This window comes from Schistocerca nitens, chromosome 6 (genome assembly GCF_023898315.1).
Source record: "Schistocerca nitens isolate TAMUIC-IGC-003100 chromosome 6, iqSchNite1.1, whole genome shotgun sequence".
Lineage (NCBI taxonomy): Eukaryota > Metazoa > Arthropoda > Insecta > Orthoptera > Acrididae > Schistocerca > Schistocerca nitens.
The window spans coordinates 632,788,267-632,807,672 of record NC_064619.1 but is presented as its reverse complement, the minus strand read 5'-3'; positions in this window follow the sequence as shown (position 1 = coordinate 632,807,672).

The window sequence follows — 19,406 nt, the reverse complement described above, 5'->3', positions numbered from 1 at the left end:
TGCTCACCATCAACTGTAGTAAAAATAAAGCCCTATCAGCTTGAAAAACATGGGGGACAAACTTTTTGTGAACTCTTATAACAACAGAAATTTCTCTATTTTTATTTTCCACTAATGCACAATAATCTTCCTAAGCAATGAAGGAGCACACAAAAGGATTAGTACGCTCTAATTCGGTAACAGTTCCATACACTACATTGTTGTCAGTATTGATGACTGAGTTGATGTTTCATTCAGTCTCTGGCGAACAACAGTGTTAATGTCACAAAAATATAATTGCCCATAAGAAGGTGAATTACCATATGTAGAAGCTATTCAACCTGACCTATGATAAAAAAATGTCACAAATCTGAAAGTTTTGCACTCCACTGTGTCTAAAATTTTGGCCTCAGAACTGACCATAGCAAATGCTGCATAGTAGCTACGAATATTATTGAAATAATTCTTTGATTTCTCTTGAATTCTTGGATCATTTGAAGTGTCCTTGATAAAAGGCGTTAAAAACTTTTCTGGTAATGCTGACGTAATAACTTTTTCCATATGACCAGTCAACGTTAATGCCATTGTATCAAATACAGTTGCCTCTGATTGGGAACGATTTGCATTATAAAATCTGGGCTGTAAATTTATCAAACAACAATTGTAACTGTCAAAATCATCTCAAATTACTTTGAGTGTACAAATAAATGTATTGTTCAATAAAACAGTTGTTTATGTATTGCAAATTTTATGTGTGACAGAGGAGGTATCATCCGAGTTACGAAAGTGAAAGATTCTAGGTCTTACAACTCTTAACAGCTATGTACAAAAATGATTTCTTTTTTGTGCACATCTATCGCAAAGTGCCTTTCGAATTATGTAACTTTTATTGGTCTCATTGTATAATTAATATTAAAGATCGGTACTTAAATCTTCGTCTTCACATATTAATATTATGATGTTTGTCGCCCCACAACCCTATTTTGCTCCTGGAAATCACGATCAATGTCTGATCTCCTTTTCTGTAATGATTTGGAATAATAAGCCATAGCATAAACCATAGCATGACATTCATAAGGAAAACCTAAAAAAATCATATTCCAAGTCATAAAATCATATGAAACGACATATATAAGCATTCATGAACATGAAAATTTAGTATGTAAAGAAAAACATCTGAAATCGATGTAACTTCTTCTCTTCAGCACCCCTAGCCAGAAAGCCAGAAACAATACTAATGGGAATATCTACATGTATTACCTCCATACATAGTGATCAACACATAAATGGAACAAAAATGTACCTCACAACTTGCAGTTGTCATAAATAAAAGAACAAGTTTCAGTGCTTATAAACCATACACAAACTGAATCTTTGCATTTTTGTGCACCTGTTCAGCATCTACAATGCCTACACAAGCAGTAGTTCCAAGGCGCAGCCTTAGCGCCTACATGACACACTAAAAACAAAAAACAAAAATGGATTTTCCATATAGAGGTATCTCTGGGGACACACAAACAAGACGAAAGAGGAGGACATCGCCCTCCACATTACAAATAACCTAATCACAATCAGATAAGGAGATCCACTGACCAACAGCATAAAGCATGAAATTTTCAGGCAGTTTCGTATCAGACAGTTCACTGAAAAATGATAATACAAGTATGTAAATATGCAATGATGTGTGCTTAAACCAGGCAACTAGAACATCAAATAAGAAAACCATCATACAATCATTAACTTAAGAATATATTAATATCCATCATTAAAACATGAAATCCCGGTTATCACTGGAAAACAAAACAATAAAAATTTTCAAAGAAAACAAATTCCGTTTTACCACTCATATCCATAAGTATGTTTCAAGATAGTTGAGTTGACTCATTGATGTATTTTCCCTCATGGACAGATTGTATTGACTTACTACTACTTATCCCAGACCAAGCTCTTGTTTAATTATTCCTGTGGTTACTGCATTTAATCTCTTGTCAAATCCTCTATGTTTGTTCAGAATAAGTACAATGTTGCTTCACTTTGAAAAAGAGACTCATTAATTTTTTTCCAAACTTTTAGTCACTCACAAACTCAGACACTCGTACTGCTTAATAAGATTTATTCATAGGTACTTGACTTGCAGTAATCACTCTGTATTCTCCTATCAAATAAGCACAGAGCTCCCATGCATTTTGCAACAAAAAATTCGTCAATAGATTTGGGTCTGCCCTATATCTTTCAGATATCAACATAAACAAATCATCAGTTTGCCACTATGTTGTATTGTTCCTGGCACCAGAAAATACTGTACTACATTATTAATATCTTCATATTCTCAACAGATCTAAGTACTGTGTAATGTTTTGGACTAATACCGAACTTCTATCAAGAACCACTACAGGATCCATCAGCTACTAAAATCTCCATTGAGTGGAGAAACAGTCAGACCTCACAAACTCCTTATTAGTTGACATAGCAGCACAAAATCGCCAAAATGTATTATTTGAACCTCTTTTTTGGAGGGAATGTAAAACTACAAAAAAATTCTCTACAAATAACATCTTTACAGAATCTAATACAGCTACAAACAATACAGTAACATCACTTATTAGTTATGATACAAAATAAGCACTGTTACAAAATACAATCAAAAACCATCTCACAATGTGCAAAAATTTAATGGCAATACTTTGAAGTCCACCTATGCTACCTAATATTTCATACATTCCGTAATTTATTACTATTATTATCTATTTTATGGCCTTCAGTGGACCACCTTACTCTATTAACAGAGTTTCATACAGGTTGTTATTCAGTAATACAGTTCCCTTCAACAATAATTCTACAACACAGTAGTTATAAAAGGATTATTATAATTTATTATTATATGAATAATTTATTATTATATGGCTTGATCAATGCATCTTCATTCCTTCAGATATTTTCTTTCTTTCCATGTCTGATATCACTCTTCCTGTAATTATTTTCTTCATCTTCGACTGTAACCTGGTTTGTGTGTCTCTATTTTGTTTTATTAGGTCATCTAGTGTAATTTGAAGTTCTCTTACATTTTCCCTAATTTCTGTGAACTACTTAATATTGTTCATACTACTCTCCTGGTGTTGTCATCAGATGTCCAAAGAATTAGATGCATTTCTTCCTCATCATGCTGATTACTGGCTCTCCCTTCTTGCATATTAGTTAATTCGAAGCTGTTCTCCAATGCATATTTGCTTGATATTGTTTATTTATGTCCTAATTATTCTTCCTTCTAGCTACAGTATTTTCTCAATTTCTGATATATTAGTTGTTGTGAAGCTGCTTTCAGCTATTGGTTAGGAGAGCAGGGTCATCAGCAAATCCCAAGCGGTTTACACTTATTAATTTTTTGGATTTGTATTTATTATGTGTTTTGTGTTATTCTTGTACAATTTTCACATAACGTATTCCAGTGCACAGTTGATCAGTAATGCTTATAGGCAGTCACCTTGTCTTAAGTCTGTTTTTATAAGGCATTGTTCAGAAATTTTTTCCTCAAAACTTCACTTTTGGTTTGGTATTGATTAGAGTAAGTTCTATTACTTTACTTACTTTTGGATGCAGTTCTAAATTCCTTCAGAATTTTAATGCTGAAGTTGTATGGAGAAAGTCATATATCCACTTAAAGTCTACAAATGTATTAGCAGATGTCTGTTCCGTTTACTATAGTATTCTATAATGAACTTTAAACTAACAATGTCTTCTGTTCAGGTTTCCCATGGTCTGAAGCATCCCTGGTTTTCCCACGGCTTCTGTTCTAGTCGTTTCTGATTTCTTCCATACAGGATCTTGGATAAAATCTTGTATGTGATGTCTAGGAGAGAGATTCCTCCCTACTTATCCAGATTGCTCTTAAACCACTTCTTCTGTAATGTGTGGACGATGGCCATGATCCAACGTTTGCGGATGTGTTCTGTCAAATTTTTCTGTTAACCAAATTTTTCTCAGAGCCGTGTGCAAGGAGGTCTTGACTGTGTCACTTGAATATTTTGACATTTCAACAAAAACGCGATCTTCTACACATGCATCATAACTTTCTCCTCCTTTAAATGACTTTTCTACTTCTTAGAATGTTCAAGAGTCTGAGTTTGGATTTGGCTTATATTAAGGTATTTGTGTTGATTTGTAAGAGTTTTTATTGGTTCTTTGCAATTCAAAGCAAATGCTTTTGCCATGATAGCAGCATTATCTTCGTTACTGTGTCCCATTCTTACATCTTCATCTTTCATTATTAGCGTATGGACCCATACTGTTGTTTCCCTAAGATTTTTTAGCAGTTGCTGGAATTACTTTTGTGTCAATTATCTTCTATAGAGATTTATGAAATCAACTCTTGTTTCTCCTAAGGATTTGTGTAAATTTTTTCCTTACATTTTTGAGGTTGATGGCATTTTCTTTAACCATAGTTGGCGTACTTCTCCATGGAATTTGTCATATTATGGTCTAGCCATGTATGTTTTCCTTGCGGATTCACGGCAGCATGATTCTCGTCTTCCCTTTGATAATTGCTAATTTAATGATTTATGTTGTTTGTTGGTACTTATCATTTTAAAATGTCTGACACGGGTCATACCCCCTGTTTGTTTTATTAATTGTTCCATTCTTCAAAACAAAGGAATTATGAGATGTACCTGCTAGTGGAGACCGATTTGTCAATTGGGGAAGTTGAAAATTTGTGCCAGATCAGGATTCGGTGCCCGATTTCCTACTTACTAGGCAGAAGCTCTGATCACGGAACCATTCGCACGCAGCAGGAGACATGGGTTCGAATCCCAGTGTGGCACAAATTTTCAACTTTTCCCATGCATGTAAATAAACGCCCACTAGCATTCATTGATAATGGATGCAGGATCAAAATGACGTCTGTTCTTTCATACATGTCTGAAAGAACAGACACCACATAAATTTTCTATTCTTTTCCTTAACCGAGTGAATCTGATTTTAATTTGAACTGTGTAATGGTTTGAACCTGTGATTACTGCTTTGAGTACTTTAATATTGTAGATTCCGTTATGAAAGTTTTGTCTACACAGACATGGTCTAGCTCACACTCCCTCTTCCTCCAGCCTGGATCTTTCTATTATCTCTTTTTCCTCACCATCAACTGACCTTCAGCATGCCTGGTTTCAAGTTTTGATTTGTCAAAACACAATCTAACTTGTTTTAAGTCCACTGATTTTATCATGGAGCAGGCCCAATCTCACTTACATCAATTAGTATTTCTTCTTCACTATACTTCTTATCTATAATTTTCAATACCATAGGGTCCACAGCTGCGGTAAATTTTTTGAATGATTTCTTGAAGCCTAAACCTGCCATTTTCTTTATTTCCTGTACGATTGTACAATTTCGGTCTTAGGAGCAACGACATATATGACTTAATATTTTTCCAAAAAATCATACGTAAAATACTTGCAAATGGCCTAAGGCCGAAGTTGTGCAATCGTACAGGAACTAATGACAATGGCAGCTGAAGGCTTCAAGGAATCATTCAAAAAATTCTCCTGATCATCTCTCACCACATTGCTAGTTTAATTCTTTCACATCAGTGAGTGATTCAACATCAACTACATCCAATAACTCTTGGTTGACCTGTACAAAGTGATCGTCAGGTAAAGGCACAATCTCCTCCTGAACAGCTGTTACCTCTAATTCACAAGCACAGCCTGTCACTATACCATCTGAGCTTTGTTCAGCACTATCGGTGAGAAGGTCAGCAGCAGTAAATAATCCAACTTCTGGAATAACCACATTCACCTTATAAAGCCTCGAAGTATAGCTAAAGTGGGGGTTAAACCTTGTTCAGATTCATTGGTGGTGGACGAGAGGGAGAAAAATGTGCACTGTTTGGTTACCAGGGAGACTCCCCATCGCATCATCCTCAGATTTAGTGGTAGAATAACCCACTGGATAGCCCGCCAAAAACTGAACACAGACCAAGCATAAAAACAGGAAGAAGGGTGTAATGAACTGTGAAACCAGCAGAAACAGTAATCGGCCCAAGCTCAGAACGTGCAACATCGAGCGACTTCCAAGAACCATGGCGTCGTGGTTGTGCGGTCACGGTGTTGGTGCCCTTTTACCGGTTATGTTGTCCTTGCGGTTTCACTTTTCACAGTTGTTTGCATAGAATTTTTTCTCGTTTTTCCATTACTTGGTGTCGTGAAACTTCGGTATTTACAATTTACCAAACTAATAATTTTTTTTCTGGTTCTGACATATTAATGCTCTCCTGTGTATGATCCTACGGTCAGATACCTTTACTTGCCCCCATATCTTACACATTTTAACTATACTCTCTCTTATTAACGACGCCCGGTAGGAGTCCGCGGATCGGGCGGCGTGTTTGCCGGCTGCTGCCGCTGCGTCTGCCGATTGTCGCTATACGTAGTCCTCGGACACCACAACTTTGCGCGTGTCCGCTGCACTGTGCGACTGTGTACTGGTGTTTCCTTTTGAGTTTTATTGTCAAATTCAATAGCTTAAAATACTTTTGGTAGACGTCATTATTGCAACAGCGCCGCATCACGGGCTTTCCCTGCCCGTATGTCGCTGGTCCAGGTTCTCAGACAAAAATACAATGCGCGTGTTTTCTACACTACTGGCCATTAAAATTGCTACACCAAGAAGAAATGCAAATGATAAACAGATATTCATTGGACAAATATATTACACTAGAACTGACATGTGATTACATTTTCACGCAATTTGGGTGCATAGACCCTGAGGTATCAGTACCCAGAACCCCAACCACCTCTGGCCGTAATAACGGCCTTGATATGCCTGGCAATTGAGTCAAACACAGCTTGGATGGCGTGTACAGGTACAAGTACAGCTGCGCATGCAGCTTCAACACGATACCACAGCTCATCAAGAGCGGTCACTGGCGTATAGTGACGAGCCAGTTGCTCGGCAACCTCTGACCAAACGTTTTCAATTGGTGAGAGATCTGGAGAATGTGCTGGCCAGGGCAGCAGTCGGACATTTTCTGTATCCAGGAAAGCCCGTACAGGATCTGCAACATGCGGTCGTGCATTATCCTGCTGAAATGTAGGGTTTCGCGGGGATCGAATGAAGGGTAGAGCCACGGGTCGTAACACATGTGAAATGTAACATCCACTGTTCAAAGTGCCGTCAATGCGAACAAGAGCTGACCGAGACGTGTAACCAATGGCACCCCATACCATCACGTCGGGTGATAACGTCAGTATGGCGATGACGAATTCACGCTTCCAATGTGCGTTCACCGCAACGTCGCCAACACGGATGCGACCATCATGATGTAAACAGAACCTGGATTCATCCGAAAAAATGTCGTTTTGCCACTCGTGTATCCAGGTTCGTCGTTGAGTACACCATCGCAGGCGCTCCTGTCTGTGATGCAGCGTCAAGGGTAACCGCAGCCATGGTCTCCGATCTGATAGTCCATGCTGCTGCAAACGTCGTCGAACTGTTCTTGCAGATGGTTGTTGTCTTGCAAACGTCCCCATATGTTGACTCAGGGATCGAGACGTGGCTGCACGATCCGTTACAGTCATGCGGATAAGATGCCTGTCATCTCGACTGTTAGTGATACGAGGCCGTTGGAATTCAGCACGGCGTTCCGTATTACCCTCCTGAACCCACCGATTCCATATTCTGCTAACCGTCATTGGATCTCGACCAACGCGAACAGCAATGTCGCAATACGATAAAGCGCAATCGCGATGGGCTATAATCCGACCTTTATCAAAGTCGGAAACGTGATGGTACGCATTTCTCCTCCTTATACGAGGCATCACAACAACGTTTCACCAGGCAACGCCGGGCAACTGCTGTTTGTGTATGAGAAATCGGTTGGAAACTTTCCTGATGTCAGCACGTTGTAGGTGTCGCCACCGGCGTCAACCTTGTGTGAATGCTCTGAAAAGCTAATCATTTGCATATCACAGCATCTTCCTCCTGTCGGTTAAATTTCGCCTCTGTAGCACGTCATCTTTGTGGTGCAGCAATTTTAATGACCAGAAGTGTATAGTGTTAGGGTCTTTTGTGTTTACTTTCCTGTAGAGTTTCTATTCGATGTTGTATAAACGAAGGACTAACGAGTGTTTCTTGTGTTGAACTATACAAAAACAGAATCGTATGTGGAATGTCGGCTTGTTATCCATACGAAAATGTCCTGGTGTCCATGTTCTCAATGATTCGACGATACGCAGATTAGTGAAGAAATATCAAGATAATGGATCTGCGTTACAGAAACGAAGGCATAGGAAACCTAGCGTTATAACCGAAAATAAATTAGATGAGATAGGGGACTCTATGGAAATAAGTCCGACAAAATCTCTGTGCCGTTTGGAGCCTCGGACTGGTGTGCCAAGACCATCTGCTTACAGAGCTGTGCACAAACTGAAATTGAAACCATATAATATGTTGGTAATGCACCAACTGCCGAACTCAGATAATTTTGCTGGACGTCATTGTTACAACTGGCTGTTATAGCCTGTGCCCGATGGGGAAGTTGGTCATGAGATTCTTTCTCTCCTGATGAAGCATGACTGCTTTTGTCAGGGTACGCAAATTCTCAGAACAGTCGTCGCAAAAGCTCCGAAAATCCTCATGAATTACATCAACAACCTCTGCATTATATGAAAACAGGAGTGTGGTGCTGCGCAATTAGCGCAAGACGAATCACAGGACCCATCTTTTACCACAAAATAATATGTTTTGACAGGTACGTGAATAATAGAGTGCATCCTTTTTTTTTTCGAGATCTAACACCTATCGAAAAGATGCACGGTTATTTCATGCAGATCAGTTCAAGACCACGCATCACCAATGCTTCTATGACAGCAATAGGAAGTGTTGTAGATAATGGGGTAGTTGACTGGCCTCCTCATTCTCCAGATCTAAATCCGTGTGATTTTTATCTTTGGGAAATGTTAAAAGACAAAATGAATGCAAACAATCTCCACACGCTTTAAGAGTCGGAAGACAGGGTTCGGCTAGTCACTTCCCAGATTTCGGCAGCGAAAACTCGTCGAGTGTTTGCTGATGTGTTGAGGAGATGTCAGGCTGTTCTTACCACAGGGAGACGTCATTTTGAGCACGTGCTACAAATAAAGGTAAACTTAAGTTTATCATATGGCAACGTTGTTTGTACTTAACTCAGTGGAGGCGACTACTGGCAGATCAGTGACCGAGAGCTGGGCGCGGTGGCGGCCGGTGGATGCGGTGGCGGCGCCGGCGGCCGTGCGTTCGAGCCGCGGACCCCACCCGGCGCCTTTCGTGAGACATCCTGTAGTTTGAGAGTAAAAGATTAAGTCCCATATTTGTGCAGTGCGCGACAATACGCACCTAATTTTACAAAACGGAAATTTAAGCGATAAAGCGTCAGCAAAACGCGAATGACACAAACGGTCGTAGCAAAGAGTCAAATCCTAATCGCTGTTTCATTCTTCACGTAAATAAGGCTTAGCTCATCCCTACGTAAATACCGCGACATACATACACATTAGCAGAAATGAAATAAATATACAAAGAAAAATACGATGACATCTTATTTCTAACACAAATCATAAAAGTGGGAAAAAGTAGTATATTTTGTATTGTAAACTTAATATTTGCTTGCTACCTGCTAAAGCTAACCACGGAATTACAAGCATTCTTAGCGCTTTCATGTAAACATGCTGTTCTTTGCAATCTGATTTATACAGAAGTCTTAGGCTTTGTTTCGTGCATGGTGTGGCGTTCGCTGTGTTATTGAGTGGTTTGGTATTTAACTACTTTGTAAATGGAAATGATAATCTTATTTTATTACATTGAGTAATTACTAAATAATTTTTTCTCCCGGCTAAAGATTTGATCAAGTTGCTAAAGAACTCAAAGTTAACGTCGTGTTCAAGTGTTGTCTGTAAGTTGTGTTAGTCTCACTAAATCACAGTTCATACAACAGATTCCTTACAACTATTGATTAAGATGGAAGCAGTTATCTTCAGCAAAATGATCATTAAAACCACCGAATATCAGCCGCGCACAACACTGACGTATGTTACCTGAAACAATATTCTTCGCAACTCGTGCGTAATTAATTTCGGCTCCATACATCAGCTAGAAAAGTTTCTTATAAGGATCGTGCTATGAGCACTGTTTTTAAAGAACCAACCTGATTCGAATAATTTTCATTAAAATGAGTTCGGGACCACCGGTGCACATTTATTTTTACACATTTGTATTACCTACGGCATTTATTCTTCAGAGTTGCGTAATTTAAATTTGAATTTGCCGCTGAGATAATTGTTAAGATGGCGGCAGACAATTGATAGAGACTTTCTATTGTTAGAGCAAATGAGTAAATATTTAAAATGCTTATTAAACTCTATACAATCTACTTTCGTATTGTGCACTATTTAGACTTCATCAAGCAAACATTTGATTTCTTTCTAAGGAAAACAGACAAAAACGCGATACAAATCGCTATCATCAATGGCTGCGCTCGTTGCAGCGGAAAGAAATAATTAACACAGATAATGCTTACTGAGAGAGGAATTAGAGTCGAATAATTATTCACTCATATTTATAATAATAATGAACTCTAGTCTCAAGTAATAATTAACAAATAATTACAATTTCTTAACAGACCTCTGTTTGATATGCGTCCGCAACCTACAAATGCCAACAAACAAAAGGTAAAAACAAAGGAAGACAAACGCAGATCATAAAAGGAATTTACAATTATCATTGTCTTTGTATGATACACATCGATATGTCCAATTACATCATAGAATATTATATAAATAATTAATATTTATCATCGTTTTCATTCGTTTTCACTGTTTTTTCATACGACGAATAGATAATGTTTATAACTGTTAGAGGCATAATTTTCTCTCGTCGCACTGTAGCTAAAATTTATCTCGTGGATGTTACAATGGCAATCGTTTTTGTACACTGACAGAGTTGTCAGTATTTGACATGTACTGCGTTTCTCTCGTTAATCCCAGTTTCTTTGAAAGTCTTTCATCTTATAAGAATAAGACACTTACGTCTAGGTAATTGTTCATGACACGAATAAATTCCTTTGTTGTGATACTTCATACTAAAGATTTTCAGATTTCAGCTGATGAGACTAATGTCATCAATACGGCATAGGCATGCAATCTCTTAGACAATACAAATAATAGTATCCTGTTAATTTATGACAACAGTCTAAGATAAAAAAACAATAATATACGCACGCACCTATATACACGACAATATAATTTTAAAAGACCAGATTACTGACGAAGTTTTCAAAATGGATAAACATATGTTGATCTTTTGAGATCGCGGTGATGGTACAATCCTTTGACTTGTTTGTGTGTGGACAAGCCATCAAATATGATTCTTCATGAGATATTTTCGCAATTTTAAATGGAGCGATATACATTGTCTGCCATCTCCCGTTTCTCCGTTTTAGCAAAGATGGTTTTGTGCGGCCTCTGTAATATCCCAGGCAATCATCTTTTGTATTTCCCATTTAATTGCTTCCCTCTTCGATCAAGGAATGGAATAAGTTTGACGTAAAAATGTTACATTTCGAACAACATTCATCTTGTAACCATATCCTTTTATGACTCCGGGTTTGCAAAAAAACACGTTTAGAAAAGATGATAACAAATCAGACAGATCATGTTTCTGCTATTCTCTAAGGTATTCAGATTCTCGTGCCGTAGCGAATATCTTGTTAATATCAGGTAAATCATCATTTACGTGATTAGATATGGGCTTGCCATTTTCATAGTCTACAAGATGATCGTCTTCCCGCAATACCTTGCTGCTTATAATCTTCAATTTAAGATTTTGGCAAAATTTGCTTTGCGTGTCTAGTGCGCAACAGATTCCAAATAAATTCTTTACCTCCCACATTTCTTTGGTGGGTTCCACTCTGTAGGCCATCCTTTCTATTGCCTCTTCGTAGAAATTCCATATCTAACAAGTGGGACACAGACAAGTCCTTAACCATGAAAAATGTGCATTCTATTGCTCCGCTTACAAACAGTACTTCAATCTGTGCCTGCTTTGTCCGTGTACCAAGCGCTACAAAAGCAACATCATTCTGCTCAGGCAGAGTCGGAACCTTTCTGGTCTCACATATCTTATGCAAAAAATTTAAAGCAAGTACATTTAATTTCGCCGCCGTATCTATAATGACGGTGGCTGGTATTCCACCTGCTACAGCGTTCACTGCTGCCCGAACATGCTTCTCATGACATTCGGTACTCGACACTGTATTGTTATATACCTCATCCTTCGTTATAGTGAATCATGTCCGTCATAACATAATTCATTTCGCCTCCATTCCATTCCGCGGCCGATATCCGGAACCAGTATAAGATACAATTAGTTTTCCTCCAGATTTTCTTGTTGAGGTTGCCGATTGGTAACCCCAACTATTGTATTGGTTAATGCAATTTTGTCATATGATGACATGTTGGAGACCGTGGCTGTTTTAGAAGACAAATGTTGATGGTGTTAAGACAGCAACCAGCCACAAATTTACTTTGAGTTCCTTTATTCAAAGGAAACCGTTACCGGTTTCGAATCGTTGCGATTCATCATCAGACGGTTTACACGCTTTCTTTCTACATTTGGTGTGTTTTTATAGATTAATTGTCCTAAAATATAAATAAAACATAATTACAAACACGCTACACACAGATGGTTGCGTTGCAGATTTTCGTTGCATGTGACTTACGTGAAACGTCGGTTTCGAGTGTTTGTTTCCATAACGTTCATCCAATCGATGTAAATGCATTCGCACTGCATCCTCGTTGTTGCACACGTAATAGTTCTCACTGTACACTTTAGGTTTGTCGCTGAGATCATTCCAACCACGCACCACATGTTTTGGTACATACAAAGAGCTTACAAACATATAGGTGTCACAGATGCTATAATATATCGTAACATTTGACGATGATGTCCTATGTTTGGAAAGAATCATATATTCTTTTACAAAACTGTAATGTCTTTTACATTAGTACAGAGATTTCTTTTTTTTTTTTTTGGTAATTTAATTATAAAGGTTTTTATATATATTTAGAACTGTATTGGTAAAATAGTACATTATTTTATTACATTTGGCAGCATGAGAATTATAGTAACATATAAATTTTCCACTTGATCTGCAGATAGGTGAATTAATATTATTTGCTATGGAGGCTGGAAAGTAATTTTTGAAAATTTTTCAGGAAAGGGGTGTTAGCCAACTCTGTTTGTTCGTTAAGGATATAGTCTGGGGTGCTGTTTTTGTGCGTGTGTATTTCTAATTCTTCTAATATATTCATAGTGGCCCCTTTTTCTGTTAGATGTAAAATCTTTAAATTGTCCTCAATGTTTGCTACTGAATGGTTTTCTTCAGCAATATGGGCTGCAAATGCTGATTTGTTCAAGTTACCAAGTCTTAGAGCGTCAATATGTTCTTTATATCTAATTTCAAAACTTCTGCCTGTCTGTCCAATGTAGAATTTTGGGCATGTATCACATTTGAGTTTGTATATTCCTGATTTATGGTAGGGACTCTTGGAGGTGTTTACATCATGGATCACTTTTTGTTGTAATTTATTATTTGTGGAAAAGCTGATTTTGATATTTTTCTTCTTTTTAAATAAGTTTGCTATTTGGTATGAAAGTGGGCCTATGTATGGGAGAGTAGCATATTTAGGTTTGGCTTCAGTGGCACACTGCTTTGGCTTGAAGTGACTGCTGTGAGGTGGATCTGTGGGTTTTGTCTGCATTTTCTTGTGGAGTTTTTCTATTATTGTGGTTTTATATTCATTATTATGAGCAACTGTTTTAATTATCTTGATTTCATTTTGCTGGTCTGTGTCACTCATTGGTACTTTTTTAATTCGGTGTAGCATTGTTCTGAAATATGCCATTTTTTGTTGGCGGGGGTGGCAAGATGAGTTGCTAATACTGACATCTGTTGTGGTAGGTTTTCTGTAAATACTGAATTGATGTTTATTGTTACTATTGCAAATTTTCAGGTCAAGAAAGTTAATGCTTTTATTAGTTTCATGTTCAACTGTGAATTTAATATTTTTGTGCATTTTGCTAAGATCTGCTGCTAATGTATCTATTTCATTGCTTGTACCATCAAAAAGCAGTATTGTATCATCAACATATCTTCTGTAGTATATTATTTTGTTTGAGATGTGCTGGTTGGCAGAAAAGAATTTTTGTTCTATATGGTTGATGTAAATGTCAGCCAATATCCCAGCTAAGCTACTTCCCATTGCCAAACCATCATGTTGTTGGTACAGTTTGTTGTTGAAGTTAAAGTAATTATGCTCTAGAATAAGTGAAAGTATTTCTATGAGTTCACAGATCTCTGCAACACTAATTTTCTTATATTTAAGCAGATTGTTTCTTATAATATTAATAGTCTCTTTTACAGGGATGTTCGTGTACAGGTTGACTATGTCTAGTGATGCTAAATTAGCTAAATTAGCATTAGCAGCAGATCTTAGCAAAATGCACAAAAATATTAAATTCACAGTTGAACATGAAACTAATAAAAGCATTAACTTTCTTGACCTGAAAATTTGCAATAGTAACAATAAACATCAATTCAGTATTTACAGAAAACCTACCACAACAGATGTCAGTATTAGCAACTCATCTTGCCACCCCCGCCAACAAAAAATGGCATATTTCAGAACAATGCTACACCGAATTAAAAAAGTACCAATGAGTGACACAGACCAGCAAAATGAAAACAAGATAATTAAAACAGTTGCTCATAATAATGAATATAAACCCACAATAATAGAAAAACTCCACAAGAAAATGCAGACAAAACCCACAGATCCACCTCACAGCAGTCACTTCAAGCCAAAGCAGTGTGCCACTGAAGCCAAACCTAAATATGCTACTCTCCCATACATACGCCCACTTTCATACCAAATAGAAAACTTATTTAACAAGAAGAAAAATATCAAAATCAGCTTTTCCACAAATAATAAATTACAACAAAAAGTGATCCATGATGTAAACACCTCCAAGAGTCCCTACCATAAATCAGGAATATACAAACTCAAATGTGATACATGCCCAAAATTCTACATTGGACAGACAGGCAGAAGTTTTGAAATTAGATAAAAAGAACATATTGACGCTCTAAGACTTGGTAACTTGAACAAATCAGCATTTGCAGCCCATATTGCTGAAGAAAGGCATTCAGTAGCAAACATTGAGGACAATTTAAAGATTTTACATCTAACAGAAAAAGGGGCCACTATGAATATATTAGAAGAATTAGAAATACACACGCACAAAAACAGCACCCCAGACTATATCCTTAACGAACAAACAGAGTTGGCTAACACCCCTTTCCTGAAAAATTTTCAAAAATTACTTTCCAGCCTCCATAGCAAATAATATTAATACACCTATCTGCAGATCAAGTGGAAAATTTATATGTTACTATAATTCTCATGCTGCCAAATGTAATAAAATAATGTACTATTTTACCAATACAGTTCTAAATATATATAAAAACCTTTATAATTAAATTACCAAAAAAAAAAAAAAAGAAATCTCTGTACTAATGTAAAAGAAATTACAGTTTTGTAAAAGAATATATGATTCTTTCCAAACATAGGACATCATCGTCAAATGTTACGATATATTATAGCATCTGTGACACCTATATGTTTGTAAGCTCTTTGTATGTACCAAAACATGTGGTGCGTGGTTGGAATGATCTCAGCGACAAATCTAAAGTGTACAGTGAGAACTATTACGTGTGCAACAACGAGGATGCAGTGCGAATGCATTTACATCGATTGGATGAACGTTATGGAAACAAACACTCGAAACCGACGTTTCACGTAAGTCACATGCAACGAAAATCTGCAACGCAACCATCTGTGTGTAGCGTGTTTGTAATTATGTTTTATTTATATTTTAGGACAATTAATCTATAAAAACACACCAAATGTAGAAAGAAAGCGTGTAAACCGTCTGATGATGAATCGCAACGATTCGAAACCGGTAACGGTTTCCTTTGAATAAAGGAACTCAAAGTAAATTTGTGGCTGGTTGCTGTCTTAACACCATCAACATTGTATTGGTTGGTTGTTATATGTCGTTTGCGGCTGCTGGTCTTGCTAGCAGGGAAGCGGCTTTGAAAAACGTGCCGGCGGTGGCCCTCAATAATTAGGTTGCCACTGGCTATAGTTTTGGTTTTGGTTTTGCCTCCAGTATCCCTGATTTTAGCGAGTGTCTGTTATCCTGATACCCGGGGTGGTATCTGTTGTTATTGTGCACATTATGTGGTTATTATTTCGATGCACAAATCCACAACCTTTCTGGTTTTGTGCTCGCCCGTAGGCCTGCCATAGTTGCCGTGTCCAGCGTGATTCCTGCCATTGTTGATGTGGTTCGTGTTATGTTGCGGCCCATCACTGCGGTTGCCGTTCATACTTTTCCGGTCTTCTTCAATGAAATCAAGCGGAGCCACTACAGATTAAAAGTTTTCCAAAGTGCCTTCGGGCGCTTGTATTAGGTTCACCGGAATATTTATTAGCAGTTTGTCTTTGAAAACTGCTAGCGTGTCTTTGTCTGACATGGGACTGTCCCATTAACGTGTCTTTGCAATGTACTTTACAAAATATTTTCCTTGCTTGCTATTGTGAGTCTGCGGATTGAATACTTGACGTCATAGACGTGCCTAAGTATGCGGTGACTAAAATTTATTTAAGAATGCCTGTGCAACCTTGTTCATACGTCGAACAGGATTCTGCCGTTGCCGTGGCCCATAGCGAGGATTCGCCCTGCTTCTACGAGGCAACAAACTGTATCTTCTATCGTTCATTCCACGTCTTTGGTATTATGCCCTTAACATTGCGTATGAAAATCACCGGATGCGGAACTTTTTTTCTCGAATAAACACTTGAAACTGCTTGTGCCTAAGAAGGCTTTCTTCCATAAGCTCGACTATTAATGTTGATGCTGCGCCCGCAGAATCATAACTGCATCCTGCACATGTACCATAAGATCCTTCTTCATCTTGTACGTGTGGGTCGTATATAGCGGTAAATTCCTGTACGTTTGCGGTATGTGCATGTGCGTCTGTATTGTGTCACGCGGCGTATTAGCAACTCTTTCGATCCGTTGTTTAAGGTCGGTTACTTGAGCATTAACACTGCTGCGCCATTGGGGTAAACCTTGTGCTAAAATTTTCCACATTTCACCAATTTCTGTGCGAATAGTTTCGCCTGAAGTTCCTCGTTCGGACACGACTTCCACTCTTATGGCTTCCACCGCAGTGCGTATTTCTTGTTCGGACTTTCTCGTTATTTCGGTATCGTTTTTAGAAATCCATCCCTGAAACGCTTTATCAAGTTTTTCTCCTTGAGCAGTCAGATCCTTTGTCACCTTCTGACTCTGCTCAAGAGACAGCTTACTTACCCCCCGCCTCTAGTGTGGTTCGCGACTTTAGTTTATGTTTCGGAATCATAGTGTTTCATTTTTGTGACATAATCTTTTAATTTATTTCCCATACTGAATACCTCACTGTACTCTTAGTCAAACTTGAAACTTCTGTTTTGACTTCCTCCAATGTCGTAGTAATCCGTGTATTTATATCTCCCACTACGGCATCGAACTTCGTATCCAATCTTAATGTACTGAACTTACGCGATTGCGATATTTTGCTGTTTTAAAATTTCACATTGTTCTCTGAATTTATTTTCAATGATCTGAGTTTGATTTTTGGAAATATCTAAATTTTGTTCTTTGACAATCTGCGTGAAGCTCATGTAATTGGCGCAATCAAATCGTCTAATCGGGAAGCTGACTCAACAGGCGGCATCACCGGTTCCCAAATTTACGACTGTATATCCACACCCTCAAACAAGGCATTTCAATTTTCTACTCTACGTTCTGATATTTTTGAGTCTGAATCTCCATTTGCTCAGTCGGCTCAACTGCACTACTGTCATCGACTGTAATCTGGCTTTGTCTTTAGTGGTTTATAGTGGTTTGTAATACTCACACTATAAACCACCCAAGTTACAATTATTTACCCAAATCGAAATAATTACACACTTATAGAAAAAACGAACAAATACATAAACACAGCGCAAAAATAATTTAGAACTGCGTAACACAAGATGGATGCCTATTTATAGAGACAGAAAAATGCCTAAGTCTCCATCTTGCAGACACGCTGTGCAAGAGCAGCCATTTTGGCAACGTGTGATATAACTATGCTTTGTAAGAAAATCTTGTCCATGAACGGCGATCAAAGTAATTCTTTACAGATCTTATATTTAATGAGAAAAAAGTTGTCGAAATGCAAAGGGGGGCTAACAATACCGGCGTCCCTTACCGTTTCTACTGCACTGGGTGTGAGGACTGGAATGATTTTATGGTTTCTCGGATATGCCCCGGTTAGCATTCAACTTCCATCCGTACGCAGTATCTCCAGATTTATAGATTAGTTCTCCTCCAACAGACTGCATACATTAAAAAGATAGAAAACAAATGTAATTCACGTACAACGATTTTTCCGCGCCCCACGTTGGGGGCCAAACTCACTCGTCTGCTCACGCAAGATTACGAAAAGTATGGTAATTTGACTTTAAATAAAATTTGACATTAATCACCGGAAAGAAAACTGTTAAAATTAACTGGAGCAGACGACCATCGTTGATGGTCGATGCATCTTTGTTAGTGGCCAAGTTGACTTTCAGAAATATAATTTAGAAATACCACCATCAGATTCGCGGGGCCTGTATCTGTTATTTCCGGGCGAAATGGAATAATAGCATGGAAAATGTGGCCAGATCATTTAAGGTTCCGCGCCTGCATTCAAGTTTGCAACACGCTTCGTGATGTTCGGCAGTTAATCTCAGGCACGTTGTAGCCAGTTTCAAATGAATTGACGGCTAAATATTAACTATATTCGGCCATTGTTCCTCCACGCCACAATCCATCAAACTCTGTTGGTAACTGACTGTAAAATAAAGCTTTAAAACATTTCATCTACCATATATCTGCTGGATATCCATTAGGAGAACTGTTAAAATGAGACTTAAGTAATTTACATTAATTTAATTGCAAACAGTTCTAAAGCTAATACAAGAAACTTACATCCTGTTTGTCCACACAAAAGGGTTAATTAATAATGCGCAAGGAAGTAGCTATAGTGCGTCCTGTCAGTATGAAGCCTAACAGGCACGAGAGAGAGAAAGAGAGAGAGAGAGATCCGAGCACTTAGTTTCTAAAACAAAAAAGCGTATTACAATCGATTGCAATCAGCCACAGGCTGACTGCCGCTATATCTTTGAAATATTATTTATGAAAGAATAAACGACATTCCACAATATTAATTTACATAAGTTGTTTGGATTTGAAGTTATTTACAG